The following is a 6,284-nucleotide window of genomic DNA, read 5'->3' as shown; positions in this document are numbered from 1 at the left end:
AACAACTAGGCTGACACTGAGGTGCTTCACTCCTTGAGGGAAGATCCTGATAAAATTCTAGTTCTCTTCCACCTTTGTCCAGCAGGTCTCCCAAGTTCCCTCTGAGATCTGTGAGGATCCTCTGAACATTCTCCAGTCCGATGCGTGGCTGAGGGAGAGAAAAAAAGGGGGGGGGAGAATGAGAGACGGAGACAGAGACACAGAGAGGAGACGGCGGGAATGGGGACACAGAGAGGAGACGGCGGGGATGGGGAGAGGCAGAGAGGAGATGGAGGGGACGGGGAGAGACACAGAGAGGAGACGGCGGGAATGGGGACACAGAGAGGAGACGGCGGGGATGGGGACACAGAGAGGAGACGGCGGGGATGGGGAGAGGCAGAGAGGAGATGGAGGGGACGGGGAGAGACACAGAGAGGAGACGGCGGGAATGGGGACACAGAGAGGAGACGGCGGGGATGGGGAGAGGCAGAAAGGAGACGGTGGGGACGGGGAGAGACACAGAGAGGAGACGGCAGGGATAAGGAGAGACAGAGAGGAGACGGCGGGGACGGGGAGAGAGACAGAGAGGAGAAGGCGGGGACGGGGAGAGGCAGAGAGGAGACGGCGGGGACGGGGAGAGAGACAGAGAGAGACGGCGGGGACGGGGAGAGAGACAGAGAGGAGACGGCGGGGACGGGGAGAGACAAGAGAGGAGACGGCGGGGACGGGGAGACAAGAGAGGAGACGGCGGGGACGGGGAGAGACAAGAGAGGAGACGGCGGGGACGGGGAGAGGCAGAGAGGAGACGGTGGGGACGGGGAGAGGCAGAGAGGAGAGCGCTTGGCTCAGTCCCCGGGTCCCCGCAGGCACTTGGAGCCTACGGCATGAATGGCTCAGCCACACACGGTTGAGCACGTTGGGAGCTCCGGGGCCAGGACAGAAGCTGCCGCGAGGTCAGCCTGGCTCCCGAAGGCGATCCCACCAGAGCCGTGACACAGATTTTCGCACAGATGCGCGCCTCTGGTACTTTGGCCCTTCAGATGAAGGCAGGGTGGCGGCTGCTTACACTTTGCACCTCTCCCACTGAAAGGAGAGGCAGAGAGATGCCCGTGACAGGCCCCGGCTTCCACTCCCAAGGTCTGTGAGGGAAACAAAGCATGCCCAGGCTTTCAGCAAGGTGTGGGAAAGCCCGGGGCCAGAGGACAGCGAGCTGGCTGAGGACTGAGAGGCAGCCCCCGCCAGGGCTTGGAAGAAGGGCCAATGTGCTTGTTACAAAGCAGCCTAGAGAATGGAGGGGACCCGCAGGACTATTCGTGGCAGCCACTGTTGGGTAAGGGGCAGGAGGCGAGAGCGCAGGGAAAAGGCTGAGGAAAGAGCCTCTCCATCGTCAGCTGTACAAAGACTTCTGACCCAGAGATGGGCCATTAAGTGCTGCAGCCAGTGAGGGAAACGGGGCAGAGAAGAGAACCCAGAGGCAGCTCCTTCCCTGCCCAGAATTGCGAGAGGGGCTCCTCGGGCACAGAGTCAGCCCTCGGGCTCTGCCGTCCCATAGCCAGCCGGCACAGGACTGGGCCCAGGGGAGGCCACACAGGCCAGCCATGACTGAGGGTCGGAGCCCAGGGGCCGGAGCAGCCGGTGAGAGAAGGAGGCCTCGGGGACCAGTCTGGAGGCTGAGTCACCATGTTCCAGGTAAACCTGAGGTCACAGCTCCTCGTGTCTCTAGGCAACCACACTGGAGACACGCCTGAGAAACGCGGGTTTACACCTGGCTGGCTTTTTCTTTTGCTGCTCAGGCCACAGCGAGCTCTCTGGGAGAACTGTCCTGTGGATGTCCCTAATGCTCCCAGTCAGCCACCTTTTATCCACAGGCCCTGGCACCGGGGGCTGCGGCTCGGGGGTCCGCGTCCTTCCCGGGCCCTGACTGGTCACTGTGTCCCGCGGGTACTTTTGACAAGCGGCCGCGCTGAATGGCCCGTCTGGGACTGGGCGAGTTGTCGCTCGGGTATCTGTCCGAGGGATGCTCCGGTTAAGACATTCACTGTTACTGTGCGTCGTACGTCCAACGGCATCAGAGGCTGCTCGTCTGGGATGCAAGAATGCCGTCCTCGTTGTTTCAGCGCCAGGCTCACGCTCACAGGGTGGGGGGTGTCCCGGCTGGGCAGGGGCCGCAGAGAACGTCAGCCCGGGGGGAATCCCCTCGGAGCCCCAGAGTCAAACGGTGTGGGCGCTTTCCTCATGGGCGGAGGTCACTGTCCTGTGCCTGGGGGGAAGCAGACAGAGTGGGCGAGGGCCAAGGGGAGCAGAGCCCTTCAACCTCTTCGGGTCTCTGGGCTCTTCTGGCCTCCAGCTTCGAGAGAAAAGATGGAGGGCGGCAGCTGCACTTCAGGTTGCGAAGTAAGAGACTCGGGGAAGAAGCAAACAGGAAGAGGAGCCTGCAGCCTCCATCACTTCCCTGCCCTCAGTCTGATACTCTGGAACTTAGGGGAGCTTCCCTCTGAGGGAGACTCGGGACTCTCTGGGGAAGCTGAGTTACCTGCCTTCCAATAGGAGAAGTCTTCCCTCTGTCTCTCCCTCTGCTTCTCTCTCTGTCTCTGTGTCTCTGTCTCTCTCTGTCTCTCTCTCTGTCTCTCTCTCTGTGTCTCTGTCTCTCTCTCTCTCTCTCCCTTTCCCTTCCCCTCCCTCCTTCTCTCCCTCCTTCTCTCTGTCTCTCTCATATTATATGTCCTTCTTCCTTACCCCCAATACTGAAATAGTTATCAGAAGCGAGCTTGAACCTAGTCACATGCCCTGGACCAATCAACTGATCAATTTGTTAAGTGCCTTCTCTGCGCCGGGCACTGACCTAAGCCCCAAAGTGCAAAAAGAGGCAAAAGATAATCCCGGCTCCTCAAAGAATTTAGACTCTGATGGGGGAGACAGGAAGCACACAGATGGGCAGCATAGATATACACACACACACGTACACAGTTGTATAAAACACACACACACACACATCCACAACACATCGTACACGGGTCCACATGCATCTGCACACGTACGCACACCTCCATTAGGTAGGGAATGGCTACAGAGGGAGGGCTCGAGAATTGAGGGCTTAGGGAAAGCTTCGCGTAAAAGATGGATTTTAGCCGGGACTTCAGGGAAGCCGAAGAGGGCAGTATGGGGGATAACCAGGGAAAGTGCTCGGAGCCCAGAGATGGGAGCCTTGTTCTGGAACAGCCAGGAGGCCAGGGCCGCTGTAAGGCAGTCAGGGATTCTGAGGGAACAAGTGGGAAAGGTAGAGAGGAGAAGGGCTTGGGATGCGAACAAAGCCTTCCATATTTGACCCTGGGGGCAACAGGGAGTCCCCGTAGTTTGGGGGGGGGAGCAGGATCAGAGCGCACTTTAGGAAAGTCCCTTCGGTGACCAGGAGAAAGGTGGGCGAGACGGAGGCAGGCAGAGCCCCGGCAGCGGGTCGGGTGTGAGGCGGTGAGGGTCTGCCCCAGGCCAGAGGAGACAAGGGCTGATTCAGGAGATGGGGCCAAGCTCATGGACAGACCATGGTTCCATTTTGGATACGGGGGTGAGAGGCGCTGAGAGTCCACACTCCTGAGGGAGTCGCAGTAACAGGGAAGGTAGAAGGAAGGGAGCGTTTAGGGGAAAAGATAATGCCTTCAATTTGGGGTATGATGAATAATAATAATATTAAATTTATTAAAGATTATCATAATATTTAAGGGAGCAGACAGATAGAACTTTATCCCAAACCCTTTTCTCTGAGGAGACCAGAGGATGCAGCTTCTGGCCCCAATTTCCCAATTCCCCTCATGGTAGGAAATAAGGAGAAGGGGGAGCAAAGAGAGTAGATCCACACAAAGGCGCCCCCGTACCTCACATAGGGCACAGCCCTGGGATCACGCCGGGCCTTGTAACAGAATTCTGCAGCTTTAAAAGGTATTTTTAAAGTCGTCATTTAAATACATGCATAGGGCCCGGTTAGGCCCGTGTTATTTAAAATCCATCTATAATCATCTCTGTAAATTTCCCCAATTTTTGATCTCTCAAATCTTCCGAAGCTCTCTCTGCCGCTCTCTTCTCCCAAAGGGCTCCTCTCTGTTATTATGGTGTCAGCCTATGAGATAAAAGGCGTTATGATTGAGATGTTATTTTGTTATTTTGGCCTTAAGTTAGCATATTAATAAAAGATAATGAGTAGCCTGCTGGGTAAATTGCATGGTAAATTTTCCAGCAGCTTTTAGCCTAGTAATGTCTGGATGCTTCCACGAACTTTACAAAGTTGTCTGCATCTTGGAGGGACCATCATGTTGTTTCTCGTTCTATAATTTGGATACTTTAAACTGTATTTTTGAAGGAGGGAACAGAGAAGGGAAAAGAAAGAAGGAATGGAGGAAGGAGAAAGAAGGGAGGAATTAAGCAGGAGGCATTTATTAAGCCCCTACTGTGTAACAAACACTGCCGAGATCTGGGCTGGGGGCCAGACACAGAGACAGAGAAGGAGAGGGGCCTACAGGTCTGCATTATATTCATATACAGTGATGGGTAGTTATGGATATGTGGCCCTTCCCTTGAGGAACTTGCAGATGGCCACGTACATCCCCAACAATGTGCGCACAAAGGAGGAGGGGAAGGGGGTGGGAAGGAATTCAACATGATTTTTTAGAAGCTTGCGGTGTACAGAACACTCTGTTAGATGCTGAGAGAGATAGAAAATATAGATAAGACACCAGCCCCTGCCCTCGCCCAATTCCACCGAGCAGGGGGCGGATCAGACCCAGATCAGATAAATGAGCTCAGGCACTCTGAAAGGTAAGCCAGGAATCCTGTGGGAGGCTCAGAGGAGGTCTTTCCTAGGAAGGGGGGGGGGGAGAATATAGGCAGCAGGGGCAAAGGGTAACAGGAAGAGGGGAGAGGAAGGAGGGGAGGAGAAGGGAGAGGAGAATGGGAGTGGGGGAGAAAAGGAGGCCCGAGGGGAGAGAGAGGGTCCTTGAGAAAGAGATCCCTTCCTTCACCTTTGGTTCTTGACAGGAACCCAATTCATTTCTTCCTGAAATCAATCAATTAGACCCTCCCTGGAGATTGTTAAGCTGTCAACCTATTGTTCGTGGCTCCCTTTCAGACTTACAGGTCAAGTCAAACTGGCCAGGCAAGGTTGGTATCCCCCTCAGTCAAGGGGAGGGAGCCGAGGGCCACAGGCTTGGTTTGGGGGGGAGTGGGTGAATCAGTCAGGAAGACAGTTCTGAGCGCGGGGCTGCTGGGGTACCCACGAGGCGGTTACACCTTGAGAACTTAATCAACACCTTCCTCCCTTCTGCCTCCCCCCAAGCCTATTATTGAGATGAGGGGCGAGGGGCACGTTTCCCTTTAATGAGAGGAGAGAAGGAAGGAGAAGGGACAGAGCACAGGGAGAAGGGACAGAGCAGAGGGAGAAGGCTTGTTTCTGGAAGGAACCAGACTCCCAGAAGCATTTCTTCTACCTGGTCTCCATTTTGACGGAGTTTCCAGGCTCACGTAGCTTTGGCCGACCTGGGACTTGGCTGAATTGTCTTTCCCAATGGTCCACTTGCCACCCAAAGTGGCTCACCGACTGCCCGTGGGGGCTTGCTTTGTGGTGCCTTTACTCTTAGCTGTTATTCATTTACCCATTCAGTAACGATTTTGGGGGGGGGAGTATTTAATTTTTTTAATTAGAAAGTATTTACTTTCTCTCCTTCATACTTTTCTGTCCTGAATACAAAGAACAAACAGAAGAACATCACTGACCTTGCAACAGATTAGGAGTCAAGGAAAACAAATTCCCATGGAAGTTATGTCCGAAAGTGTCTCATTCTGCACGTGGAGACCAGCACATCACCGGGTCCTACCACGAGCAGCTGGGATTGCAGAGGCCCGACCATCAATAATCGGGGAGAAGATGCTTGCCGTGTGCCAGGCGCTGGGCTACACTAGGTGCTGGAGCTCCCAAGCCCAGAGAGCCAGTCCCTGACCTCCAGAAGCTGTCGTTCTACCCACGGAAAACAACAGGAAGGCGCAGGAACGATGCTCAATATTTGTAAAAGTATTTTCAGGGGAGGTTGCTGCTTAATGGACTGAAGCCCGGCTTCCTGAACGAGGGGGTAGGTTTTGAAACAAAGGACGGGACCCAGGAGAAAGGGGCAGAGATGGGAGAGGAGAAGGCGGGGAGCACTCCCAGAGATGGGCACGTGAGCGACAGGTTAGATTTTCTGGAGCCTGATGGGAGAAATGTCTGCTGAGCTGCACCGTGGGCTGGAGCCAAGCAGAGGAGAGGTAGGACCCCCAAGGACTCT

The 6,284-nt window shown here is 55.1% G+C and overlaps 1 long non-coding RNA gene across 1 annotated transcript; it reads right to left on the bottom strand.

Moving 5' to 3' along the window:
* Positions 1-3,643: 3,643 nt before the first annotated feature.
* LOC127558316 (uncharacterized) lies at positions 3,644-5,822 on the bottom strand. Its single transcript, XR_007952764.1, has 2 exons — positions 5,740-5,822; positions 3,644-4,090 (listed from the first exon to the last, which is right to left on the bottom strand). It is a non-coding gene; the product is annotated as an uncharacterized LOC127558316 (long non-coding RNA).
* Between the last annotated feature and the right edge of the window lie 462 nt (positions 5,823-6,284).

The sequence above is a fragment of the Antechinus flavipes genome, chromosome 3 (assembly GCF_016432865.1).
Source record: "Antechinus flavipes isolate AdamAnt ecotype Samford, QLD, Australia chromosome 3, AdamAnt_v2, whole genome shotgun sequence".
Taxonomy (NCBI): Eukaryota; Metazoa; Chordata; class Mammalia; order Dasyuromorphia; family Dasyuridae; genus Antechinus; species Antechinus flavipes.
Note: the sequence above shows the minus strand (reverse complement) of the source record. Positions and strands in the feature narration are given on the sequence as shown.